Source organism: Camponotus vicinus, unplaced genomic scaffold (genome assembly GCF_025532165.1).
Source record: "Camponotus vicinus isolate PSW18456_S1 unplaced genomic scaffold, iyCamVici1.0 SCAF_11, whole genome shotgun sequence".
NCBI classification, from domain to species: Eukaryota; Metazoa; Arthropoda; class Insecta; order Hymenoptera; family Formicidae; genus Camponotus; species Camponotus vicinus.
The window spans coordinates 10055947-10069914 of NW_028141947.1; the positions used below are offsets into that span (position 1 = coordinate 10055947).

At 41.4% G+C, this 13968-nt stretch overlaps 1 protein-coding gene across 9 annotated transcripts in view; it reads right to left on the minus strand.

Moving 5' to 3' along the window:
• Rbp6 (RNA-binding protein 6) overlaps nucleotides 1-13968 on the minus strand; it is a 620420-nt gene that overhangs the window by 193679 nt on the left and 412773 nt on the right. The window contains exon 1 of one of the 9 annotated variants that reach the window (XM_083081665.1): nucleotides 840-1767. The exons of the other annotated variants lie outside the window; for them this stretch is intronic. The gene's annotated coding sequence lies outside the window, so the exon portion shown is untranslated. Of the gene's footprint in view, nucleotides 1-839; nucleotides 1768-13968 lie in introns of those variants that run through there. 9 annotated transcript variants of the gene reach the window in all.

A 13968-nucleotide genomic window follows, 5' to 3' on the forward strand; every position in this document is an offset into this window, starting at 1 on the left:
GACTTCTTTAAGTAACAAGAGTTTCGTATCTCATTAATCTCGTGATATTTTAAAAAGTTTGCATAAACCGCTTTGAAATGCATTTAGTAACCGACAGATAATGATGTATCTAAATGGAAACCAGTTCGTTTATATCGCCGTCTTTAAGAATAAACCATGTAAATTTATTTCAAGCATCGTAGGAGCATTCGCGAGGAAAAATAAACGTCATCTACATATCGCCGTATTGGCTAGAACGGAAGTCGACAAAGATTTCGAGAACAACGCGGCCGAATCGCAAGAGGCGAAGTTGTTCGCTGTCATCTCCGTGGAACATTTCAGTCACTGCACATTGTTGCGAGAAATGCACACAGGAACCAAGAGAGATGAAGCGTGAGAAGGGAGTGAAAAGGAAGAAGGGGTGGAAAGGGAGATGGAGAGAAGAGAGAGAGAGAGAGAGAGAGGGGGAGAAAATATCCGACACCCCGGTTGGTTGGTCCGCTTCTGTCCGACGGATGACGTCCACGATCAAGCTCCACCCACACACATGCCCCCAGCCAACGCACACACGTAATCACACACATACACACATACACACACGCACACACACATGCCATACACGCATCCGTACTTGCGCCTACGCATACACGTACACGTACAATGAGACACTTGTGTGCCACACACACGCACGTAATACACTAAAAGCCGACACACATACACCCGCGCTCGCGCGCGCGATATATCCGCGACACTTGTGTGAGCTCCGCGAGCCCCTCGACGGGATTCAACGAGAAGAAGATAGGCTGCTTTGCGCTCGGAATTGACGAGAAGGATTTGCGAAATATAGTTGCGCATCGTACCTTCTCGGGGGTGATGAGCGGCGTGATGTACGTGGTGACCGCCGTCGTGTACACCTTGCGATGATCACCGGGTGAAGAGAAGCTTGCAGGTCACTCAGTACCACCGTGTGGAGTACCGAGTGCCGTGCGATCGGCGCGATGCTCTTCCTCCGCGAGAGAGGAACGAGGGCGAGACGTTTCGATCAAATCGTTTGATCGACCGGCTGAGAGCGATGATTTCGCGCCTCTATCGAGCACAACACGCGCGTGTACCTGTTGTCCGTGTTGCGAGAGATCGATCGTGCAACACGTACGAGGTGGATTGACACTTCCGTGGATCTTGCTGTATTCTCACTAACGATTGGGATGTATCCTGAAGAACGAGTCTCGCGATGGTGCTCCTTACAACGGATTAAATCGGGCTCGGTAGACCATTGATCCGAAAGATTCGATCTCGTAGGATCCTCTCTCGGCGACTGTCACCAATTTTTTTCACACTAAAAGTTGGACTAGACAGGTAATCCGGACGTACGATCGGTACTCGCGCCAAACGTACACTTTTTCGCGATACGGAAGACACTAGATACGATCCTCGAATCTTCAGCGGACGACGTTACGCGCGAACGTGACGGGACCACCGGAGTAAAGTCCAGTGTTTTCCCTCTTCCGACAGATCTTTCCTGAGTCGGCAATCGGCTTCTGTCTGTTCGAAATGGAACCGGTAACCTTGCGTCGGACGAATCGTCGCTTATTCCTCGCTGTTATCACGTCGCGAGGAGGGTGCGAGTGAGGCGAATGGATAAACACCCAGGACAGACAGAGAGAAAGAGAGAAAAAGAGGGAGAGAGATCGACTTGCGAGCACACAGGCAGGTGGTCGTCGTCGCGCTCTTGGTTGTCGTACGTCGGGTTTAATGCTGCACGCTATGACGCCGAGAACAGAATGGGGCGATCGTGGAAGCCCGGGCGAGTGAAGCCGTAGCGAGGGGAGGTGGAGAGAAGCCGCGCGGGTGGCAGCATAGTGGGGCGCCGGATAGAGGGGGCGAGTGAGTATTCCGGGAAGGGGCCCCTTCATCCCGCTCTTTCGCGTCCTCCGCCCTCGAGCAAGCGCTACCCCTCCGAGGCGCGCAGGCGCCCCCGGGGCGCTGCCGTCGCTCGAGGGGAGTACGTTTTCGGAGCAAGACGAAGGGAGAGCTAGAGGGAGAGAGAGGGATGGAGGAGCGCACGAGTGAGAGAAAGAGGAAGAAGGAGCTTCCCCTCCTCTCCTTCTCGCGCTCGCTTCCTTCCTTCCTTCACCAGCAGCACACCCCAGCATCGACCGACGCGCCACGCTGCTCCGAGCCGCTCTTTCGTCCCCTCTCCCCTCCCGCAATCCTCCCCCTCTGCCCACAAAACCTTCTCGCCACGCCGACCCAACGGGAATACTTAATGCCAGGAGAGAGGCTGACTGTCTGACTGCTTGCGCCAAGCCACGCTCGCTTGACGGCGGGATGGTAGCGAGGGAGATCGGCAACACGGAAGTTGAAGAGGCTCGCGCGAACCGCCGGATGTTGCTCGCGAACCTTGCGACTACTTGTTACGCGTCTACGAGTTGATTCCCGGTTAATGACGAGACTTTGTAGAATCTATATCACTGACGACATTTGATCGTGATGATCAAGTTTCCATTTTCTTGTGTTAAACTCGGTGTCGCTGTTAAATTTTATTCACTTTCTCTTCGTCTTAAATATATCATACGTATTAAATTTTCATTAATTATACGCATTGGTCAGTAGATTTCGATTATATTATTACGTAACGTATATTATATTTAATTTGAAGCGTCAAATTTCAATTACAGTAGAAAATTTGAATTCAGAGAGAGAAATTTCGATTAAGAATTATTTAAAAATTTGACAATGACACGGCCGCACGAAGGTGCAAGGGACATCCGGTCCGCTCGATATTCTATCGACAGCTGCCAAGATAACGCAACAGCGATGACCCGTCGTCCAAGTAGTTCGAGACCTCGCTCGAGAACGGGAACCCGGTCCGGCCAATATTGACCACTACTACTCCCGTCGGATACCGAAGTCAACTGTTTCCTCGGCTCCGCTGCCTGGCTGGCTGGCCGGAAGCCAGGACCGCCTCTCTCGCACGTCTAACGGCTCGGTGTGAACGTATCCTACGCTTAACGCGGAAGGAAGGAACTAACCTAACCCAGAAAGATTTCATTGAGCCGCAACGTGACTTGGCCGGCTGCCAGTAGTATGGCCTCTCTACGCGGACTCTCCCAATGATCGCTCGCGAAAGAGAAGCTGCCATAAGAATCGCCATTTTTTCAGAGAAATATCGCCGCTATGGAATGTGCCGTCGAGACTCTTCGGATATGGTCGAATGGTTCCTGTTATCGGACGGAATAGAGAACCGTTTGATCGTAAGAACCCGGGTCAAGCTTCTACGGGAGTACGTGTACCGATATCGATATTACGGTTCTTTCGTTATCACCGAGAAAGATAAGAATGTCGGTTTGTTTGTCTGTCGTACGGTCTACGGAAGAGAGACGATAACGTTAGCGAGAGCGGGATATCCTAATACTTGGATGGTGGTGCTTCCGAGGGACGAAGAGTAAAGGGGAAAGGCGGGCGTTGCTTGCTCGCGTGCATTTGGCTTGCATCCAAAGCGAGACGCTGAATGAACTTGGCGGGAAAACCGCATTGGCGCGTGTTTCCTTCTGTCGTACGACAGACGCGACTACAATGGCTGGCAATATCCTTGCACCGGCTGCGTAGAGACGTCTCCATGTTGGAAGATAACACTGAAGATAACCTCGGAATTTATTGACTTTCTCACGTTAGTATATAAATTTATATTGTCTCCCAGTCTTATTTTTCGTAATACATATATATAGGTTTTGTTGAAAAAGCTATTCAACACTATTACGTCACGTACATGTAAAAAAAAGCCGGTTGCATCGACATTAAATGTTGTTAATTATAATTTTATTCAGATTCTTATCTTCTTTTCATATCTATAAATGTAGATGGAGAAATGCGTTATTTATTTTTGAAGGTAGTTTTGACTTAAATAACTTAAGTATTAAAATACTTCATCAATTTTAATTCAATGCGCGCGCGCGCGCGTGTCAATACAGATATAGATATCGATTTCAGCCACACTAGACTTGTCACCTTCGAACATGATATGTTCACTATAAAGAATTGCAAAAATTATAATTTCGAAACTTGAAACTACAGTAAATATCCAATTAATAAATATTCCCATTAATCGTTTTCAATTTAAAATTTGAAATTACTTCAATCTCCATTATTATATCATTGCGGTTGCGTATTTATGATGTAATAACAGCGCGTTACCGCGGAAACGGTTAGTAGTGGGCGAATGACGGATTATTCACTGGCCTCGAGATTTCGGCCAGTCAATGCGATCCCGTAACCGCGCTTCGACGATCCCACAATAATCATTACTCTAGAGGCTGTCGACTGCCAAGGATGACATGTAATCATGATATTGGCACGTAACTGAGTTATCGCGCCACACGGGAGGGTCCGCCCTTTCCTGGGGTGCTCTACGGTCAATGTATATTCCGCTCGGTGACCAGATCGACGAGATGTTAACGCAATCGAAACGTACGCGGTACGTAAATCTCTCTAAGTGAAATGCTTCTCACGATTCCTTATCACGTTGAGAAATGAAAAGTCTGATCGAGATGGCTAATTCGAGAGAGTGACAAATTTTCAAATAACGCGTTTGAATATTGACATATTTATCAAATATTGACATTTTCATAAATATCTTAGCAAATGTATATATCTCAGTATATATATATTTTTTTTTAGCAATTTTAGTTGAATTTAGATTATATGTACAGCATTTTTAATGTGAAGTATTCATTTAATAATTTTTTGTATATTTAAATTCTATAATAAATATTCATAGCAATTATTTTATATTAATTTCTTTTAAAATATTTTACAATAGAAACAATATAAATATCACACGAAATTTTAAGATATATCTAGATGATACACAAGAAAGATTTTTTATACAAGATCTTTTTATAAAAATTTCTCTAATCATTTGTACTATATAAAAAGAATTCTATTTCTATTTCTATTTTATAAATATACTCTGAAATCTAATTGAATTATCAAGAAAAATTAAATCATCAGAAAAAGATTTAGTTTCATTGATTACACTTTCAACGTTAGAAATTCTCAGATATTCAGGATCGCAACATTGAAATTGGCTAAATGAAAAAGTACCATTAACTCGGTCGCGAGATCGATGAGCGGATTCGTACTCTTGAAAACCTCGATATCGAAGAAAGAGAACGCCAATGCAGCCTTCAATCCCTTTTAACCCGCCTCTCACAATCGGTATTTGTTTCGCTAACAGTACAAGGGCAGCGTGTTTTCGAACAGCAGCCGAGTTTCAGAGGCTCGCATGCAAGATGCACATTGCGGAGGGAAAGGGAATCGGAAGAGGGAGGAAGGGATCGCTCGATTGCGCCGTTCGACCGCAGTAGAAACTCTTCCACGACCCAGTTCGCCCTTTCCCGCATGACGTCGCCGGGATTTTTGGTCGCGATTCTCGAGCTCGATACTTATCCCCCGCAATATGGCTCATCCCGGACGACCCACCTCTCGTCTGTCTACCTCGAAACCGCTTCTCGATATTCTCTCGACTTGTCCTTCGTCTCCTTCCTCATCTCCGCAAAAGCTGAGAATGAGAAGCTTGAAACTTTTCTAAAATATTAGACGTTCGACGTGTTCAAAGGACGTGAGAACTTTCCTCCCCCTCCACTCGTCCAGGTCTCTTCCTCGTTTCAATTTTTCTCCCCGTCCCCTCCTATTCAATACTCATTCACTCTGAACTCAGTTGCTCACAATTCGTTCAAAGAGTTTTCCGAAGTCAGATATAGAGAATAAGAGAAAAAAATGAGAAAAAGAAAAAGAAGAACGATCGAAGAGAGAAGAAACGCGAATAGTTCGGATCAAGAAAGCCAGGGATGGATGGGCAAATAGCTCGAATCACGCGAGCCGTTGCCTCGTAATTAATAGGGCGCACGAAAACGAGCTACTGCGCCATCAGCGACCCTCAAGATCCTCCCAGCGGCTACACATCACCGAGAAGAGCTTGTCCGCCGTAGAGTCTTAGAGTCTCCAGAGATAAGTCTTAATCGATATTGACAGTGTTTTATGCGCCCTCCTTTTTCGTAAAACGATGATAAGATCTACGGATAGGACCTTAACTATTCACGAAATAATGAATAGTGACGATTACATTACAATGAAAATAGATTAGAAGTAAATAATCTAGCCAGTCTGATTGATGAAAAGGAAAGATGGAATATATAGAGTTGTAAAAATTATGAAAAATAAGAAAGCGAGGAAGAAAAGAGAAGAAAGAGAGAAAGAAAATATTCCATTAAAACATATATGCACGTAAAAGTATCGTATATAAGTAAAATAAAAAATCTATATTTTATTTCTTTATTTTTCAAAATCGTAAATTGTGTATGTGTTAAACAAATTATTTTTAATTTATTAATTTCAAGGATTTTAAATATTAAAGTCACTTTTCCTTCAATAATTTTCATGTATAATTTTTAGAAATAATTGTACAAAATGATTTGATTTTACTTTAAAAAAATACTAACATTGAATTATATAACAATTAAAAATACAGTATTCTTCCAATTGCATTATCTTTATTGTTTCCGAAAATTTATTATTTCCTTAATAGTTACAATAATTTTCGACTAAGCTTACTACTTACTGTTTGTCAAGTCTTATTCTTGGCGACTAGCATTTCATCAAGATTTCACGCCTTAGGAAATTCAGCTTGTAAGAATCGCCTTTCGCTAGAATCTTACTCGCAAATCTCTACGCGCAAAAATTTATATCCTAGGTCGTAAGAACGCCTCGCGTTTCCCAAGCATTTATCTCATTCACTTCACGAGAACGGCGAGAAGAAAGTAAAGACAAGGACGAGAGGGAAAGGGACGCCGCGTGCAGAATTGGCTGAGGTGCTTGGAGTAAATCAAAGGAAGGAAATGAATTTTTATCGAAGACAGAAGGCCCCGGATTCGCTTCGGTAGCAGCGCTAGTTCCTTGCTCGATGAGAACCGAGTAAAATCTGCAAAAAAATCGCCGAGAAACTGCGGCGAAACGATACGATGCTCAGTACCGTTTTACTCTCGCCTTCGCGAAAAAGTACTCGGAAAAATTCACCAGCGCGATAAATTTACGAGATTCTTCTCCCTTTTTCCAGAACGCCCTTATTTTTCTCTTCCCGATGGCCGGTTTTTCATCCGGTGATTAATGACATTAATAAGACAGAGTTACCATCTTCATACCAATTACCAAGATGTAAGACTTTTTATCGATAAAAATGATATTTAGCGGTTTCATTACAAATGGAGGTATTTAGCGACTATATGAAGGACTATTTTAATGTAGAATTCATAATTTAAATGAAGCCTTCTTTCCGTTAATAAATATTAGAATTTATAAAGCAGCATGACTTATATAATAAATATATAATAATTTTTATGCTATTTGATAATATTATATACTCATTTATATATTTTGATTGATTACTTTGTGATTATATTTCAGAGAAAGATTATCAGAAAAACTTTATAACTTTATACACTTTTTATATAAAGTTAACATCAAATTCATTATATGCTAACTGTATACTAATCAATTTTAATAGAGAAGCATAAATGTTTGTAATTCATATGATGTAATTATCTATGCCATAATAATCTATATTGATAATAATCTTAATCACTAAGCTATTAAACAAATTCGTATTTACGCATAATACTCATATAATATGATTCTATTTATGTTTATTGAAATTATATAATTCTATCGCTTTGATATATGTATGTGAATTTAAATAATGAATTTAAATAATGTGTACACACATATTTAATAGTAAAATATATTTATTCGAAAATCGTGTGCTTATCCCTTTGTTTTCTCGAACTTGTTTACAATTTCTTTAAACTTTATCTTCTCACCTTTAAGATTGCAAACAAGATCCTCTTACGCGAAGGAAGGAATAACGACCGATTCATCGCATCCGAGTGCTGGAGAAATAGCGAATGATTGTAGTTGGCAAACATGTGATTAGTAGAAGCGTCGAAAGCATTTATGTAGGACAGAGTTTAGCGACGTCGTTCGCGTTTGCTTAAAGAGGGGAGAGAAGGAGAAGGTATAGATAGGAAGGAAAGGAGAAGGTAACTCTGCGGAAATGTACACGCATGTGTATGCCCATAGTATCTCGGTTCCGTGAAGCTCGGTAATGACTCTCGGTCGTTAGATTGGTTTGAGCGTAATATGCCCACCGACGTGACACTATATGCTCGATTAATCCGACGGCGTCGCCTACTCGCGTTATATTAAGATCCGCGTATACGGAAGAAAATTATCCTGAATATGTAAACAGTTGTCACACATTCGTCTGCGTAAACTTGCCTGCATTCTGTAGCATGTATTTAGTTGTAATAGTGTATTTAATAATATTTAAAAGAGAGCGTAACTTTTATATTTTTCACAAAACAATGGCTATATCTAATCAATAAGAGATATTTTCTTAAATATATGTAAATCCAGATTTTATCTCATTACGATAGAATGCGATATGACGTTGATCTTACTTATCAAGATTTGCAAAGTTTGGATTATACCGCTGGGTGGTGAGAATATAAGAAAAAAATCTATTACGAAAATGTTACACTCGCACAGATACTTTTGCAAGAAAGCGGAATTTCTTCTATTCGTGTAAACCTTTAAGAAGTGGATATTGCTCGTTTCGCACTTCTTATGACGTTGATCGTAAGAGGATCAGACTCGGATTTACGGTTCTTTCGACAAAACGACAGAGGTATAAAATAGCGCACTCTCGGAATAGTCGTGAAACGTAGGTACAAAATGCAATCTTTGTCATCAGATTCCATCCTAAATACACGTATTCGCATTTAACCAACCGACCAATTTGTTTTTCTTTCAAAATTACCTTTGCAGATTAATGTATGATTATTTATATGATAACGCGTACAATATTTAACTTACATCTTGATAATAAATTATGTGTGACAGTACATAAATCTTCAAAATTGCATCGTTCGCTATACTCTACCTTGCAAGCAATATTATACATTTACTCTGTCCTATAGAAGATATAAATATGGAAGATTTCAATAATACGTAGAATGTGAATAATTAAAAGAACTGATTAATAAAGATGAATTCAAAGCATCCATCATGATAAAATAATATAAATTCAATAATTAAAATATACAAGTAGAGTTTGTCTCTCATATATTGGTAGAGCGAACCATATCTCCCGTTCGAAAGCAATCAAACTCAAAACACGATTACACGTACAATTTTCAACTATCCTCGTGAATCGAGAAATTCGATCGTAGATGGAAATACGATTGGTCAGATGTATTTTGATGCGTTAGAGCAATCTCGAAAAGAGGAAAGCAACGCGCGTGCGACAAAATCCCGCATTCGTTACGCAGTATCGACTCTATTTCACACTCATCAGCCGCACGAGCGTCTAGAAAACTTCAGAGGGCGAAGAGAGGAAATCTCGTCTCGGTTCTTCCCGGGTGCTCTCATCTCCGGTCTTGACGTCGACTATAGTCCCGAGCTTTCGAGAGCCTCTCCGCGCGACACAAAGCGAAAGAGACCATGAACGTGGAGGTGCGCGGGGTTGACGCCAGGTTGAGAAGGCGGGGGAAGAAAGGGGATGACACGATACACGGAGGAAGCGGCACGGCAGTGACTTTTCGTAAGCATAATGAAACTGCCTGGTAATCTTAGAAGTACCGCTCGTCGGCCTTGTCGGTCGACTTAAATGCTCGAAATGGATCTTGCCTTCTTTCTTGTAGCAAAGGCGGGATTCGGCGACCAACAACATGCGCGTGTTACGGTTTCAGATATTACACCGCAGCGACGCGAGTCTGAGGCCTCAACATGAATTTCGTGGCTCGTAAGAGCCTCACACTCGCTACGTATGATGGTTTCTTCATTCGAGAAGATTTCAGGATTTTACGCGATTTTTCTCGATCTCCGAGTAACGAGAAGTAGAGGAAAATTTAATATTCTCACCTCAATTGTATAAAAATAGAGAATCAGAATTTTTGTAAAATGTGCACAGTGGAATAGATTTTACGAAATGCACGGGATATTGTTAGTACTTTCAAAAATATTAACTTTTAACTAAGATATGAATATATATATATACACATTGTGTAACATTATACTGCACTGTTGCAACAATTTCAATTTCATATTTGGACGTATAACTCGATATTACAATAATACGCGCTTATAACGATATAATATTGACAAAATATTGGTTGCTATACTGGCACCAATTTATTTATGTATTTCGATGCAAATAGGTTAAAAGAGAAACACGGAGAACGTATCGTCTGATTGCGTTACTTACGACAAAACGTAGATTAGCGCTTTTATACTTTTGAGATTAAGAAAATTTAACTGACGTTATATTTTCTTTTCAGAATATTGCTGATTGTCAACGAGGAGAAAACGCGGAGGAAAATAAAATCGTCACGAAAAATCTCGCAAAACATTAGTCCGTATTGTCAGTTTCATTTAGCATCACTTTATACAGTCGTCGAAATTCGTTATTAAAGATCGCATCCAATTTCTCACTTGATATTAAATTTACGTCAAAGGAAATATATATAAATAATAAATATGAAATATATGCATATTGAATTATAAAATGCCGTCGTATAATACTAAAATATAATTTCCAGAAAATTAATTTTCATTACATTAAAATGATTGTTACTATGTACATTTCTTAAACTTGCGTTGCTGACTTAAAAAGCTGACTAAAAAAAAACATCGATTTCTCCGAGTTTCTCTTCGCGAAAGCTTCGTCATGCAAAGTTAAAATTTAAATGTAATAATGTCCAGTCTGGTGACATTTTTCAGATGATATCGACTCTCGCTGCGATATCAGAACTGCTGATTTTCCTCTCGCGTATTTCCGGACGATAATTTTTAGGTCGGACGCGTCTCGATCGACACGCCGAAACGTAATCAACCACTCTGTAATTAAGAGCGTCTCCCTCGAAGCGCGACTTCGCGATCGGCAATGAGCGAGATAAATACGAGCGAGACGGTCGCTTTAATTTGGAATCTCTCCTTGTTGCTTTCTCACGGGAAAGACTCACCGATTAAATGCGCGATACGAGCCGCCGACAGAAAATGCCTCTTCGATTCTTACCTGCAACAAAAAGGCAACGAGCATTTTAATCAAACTGTCGTCGGGCGAGATAAGAATAAGGGCGCGTCTTGCGTTGGCATTTAGAAAGCGATTTCTTTCATTCTGTCTCGTCCTTCGAGCCTCTCCCTCTTTCATGTTTCCAGTGATATAAATCTTGTAAATAAAATGTGTAAAATAATTCTGCTCGAGAAGTATACTAATATATATTAATCATTCCTTCGCATAAATCCTACTTAAACGACTAAAAATATTGCGCGGTATCGTGAGATATATCACGGAATAAAGAGTTAATTCCGAGCGTAGAACGGTCGACGATCATGATAGACTTAATTAAGTTTATATTCGGTGCAACGATGGTGAAAGCGTACTGGATCGTAGCCAGTCTCGCCAAAGCGTCCTGTACACAATCAATCTGTTAAACGCACTTATTTATTCTTGCCCGTCAGGACGACGGGGCAACGTTGGAACGTCGGGACGTCGATGTAGCTATTAACCACGGAGATATATTTGGCCATGGTCGGGCAAGCGTCTGTAAAACTTATTTTACCGGAATTAATTAGCCCCAAGGTACATCCACTAAATATTCGAATAATCTATTTCGTTCATGAATAAAAAATTCTGAATTATCGAGCGCAATTAATTCTCTCTTGTTTACATGTTTTATGCGCAAAAGTATAATAAAAATTTGTACAATTTTCTGGACAAATGACTTGTCGACAAATTGGCAGAGCGAACCTTTCGGCTCAACGAATCAGTTAGTTCTGACGCTGCCTATCCGGCGAGTGGACACAAAGCGTGTCAGGGGTGGCTATAAATCTCAACGGGCTCTTGATCAAACGATCAACTAATACCGGATCGTGAGAGGTTCGCTCTTTCCCCCGGAGTCGTGTCAGTGCTCCTTGCCCCTTCGTCGGGAACCTACTCGGTTACGGGATAATCCCAGCTGCATTACCTTGATGAGCTCCGGAACTCCGCCTCCTTCGTGCCTCCTCTCCTCTCTACCCTCCTCTCGCCAAGAGATTCCGGCTTATCCCCGGCGTTAGACAGACGCGCGACTAAAGATCGCGATGCATTACTACGACTTCTATTCGCACATGTGTAAATACGAATGTATACAGGCACGCGCTGTAATTCCTGTATCGAGTAAAGGGCGCGATATTGAGCGGATTGTTGCCGCTTAAAGACACGCCGTGGTGGTAAAGCAAGAGGACGTTGCGATACATCGCGTGAGGTAGAAGGAGATCCCCGGGAGAGACACCTTCCATTCACAGACCGAGGGGAAAGATGGCCTGAGCCGGATCTCGCGGAGAATTCTGACGTAGCTAATATATCCTACATCACTCTACTCAGCTCGGGCTATCCAGATCTCGGTATCGCGAGAGTTGATTTCCGGTCGGACAACCTCCCCCGAGAATTCACCACGAGATTGCTCATGGTCAGATAACACGACTAATTTACTCGTAGTATCTTTATCGTGGAGATAAGAATGTAACGCGCGCCGGAGGAATTCCCGCGAGATATCGAGAATAAAACATTCATTGTATAGCGACCAAAATTAGTTTCTAAAAAATACTAAACAGAAAATATAATAATTAGCTATTAAAACGTGAATCTTGTTAAAATTAAAACTTGTGCTCCAGAATATATAGTATTAAAGATTAAATTAAAATTAAAAAACCCAGAAAAATTAATAGAATAAGCCCTTCTAAAGAAGATAAGAATAAGAATGAACGAATCAACGGGTTTTTTAATTTTAATTTAATCTTTAATCCCTCGTCCAATTGCCCTCCTGTATTTAAACACTTAGGATAAAATGAAACGCGATAGCAATAAACCGACGTAAAGTCAACCGCGGCTTGCAAATTTGATCACGAGAACGCAGCCGAAGTTCTGGGCGCGAGACTTCTAATCTCAACGAAGAAGGAGAATAAGATGGCGGTGAAGAGGGAGAGAGAGAGAGAGAGAGAGAGAGAGAAAGGAGAGGGTTGCGAGATTAAAGCGGGGGAGATTGTTAGGCACCGAGCTCATCTTAGTTGCTCGTCTAAATCTCTCCCTGAGCGGACTAAACAGACTCCAGTGGCAATACGTAACAACTATTAGCGAACCGACATTCATCTCGTTTAACTCGAGTTAGCGGCCGCGCCGTAAACCAGGTCCAGAAGCCGTGTTAGCAAACCGTGTTGCTTAATACGAATGCTGAGAGCGAAAATCGTTTCGCTAATTTATACAAAGTGATACGGCCTATCTAAACGCATTAATCAATATTAATTTATTTGTCACGTATTATTTTCTTTTGTAGAGAATACAAATAGTCAGAAATACATTTCAGTCAGCAGTATTTTGATTTAAATGCCATGTGCAAGAGATAAAATAGCTCTTTCTTTCTATCTCTTCGAAGATAAATCCAAGTTATTTTATTACATTAATTTTGTTGTAGTAAATTTTGGAGAATTCTAAGAATCCACAACTGAATTTCTGCTCCGAAAAAGAAAATAAGCAAACATCCGAATACTTTTTCGCACACAGAGACAGGGAGAAACGACGGAAAGGCTAATTTAACCTGAAATGCTTCGCTTTAGCAGACGAGATGTCAAAGGCAGCCAACAATATCGCGGTTTGTACATTCCAAGAGTATTCGGCATTCATTCCGAACACGTCCGCGACGTATTATGTTATTAGCCAAGTCAACGAGCGTAAAGCGGTCAGAAGCGGTCAGGAAGCACACCTGGAGAAACTGTCCCGAGGACCGAGTACAGAGAAGCCGGAGGGCATAGGGGACGTAAGCTTGTTAACGAATGTACGGGACGCGGGACGACTCGCGGGACAAACTGCGCAAAATGAACGGGTAAACGTCAAACGAC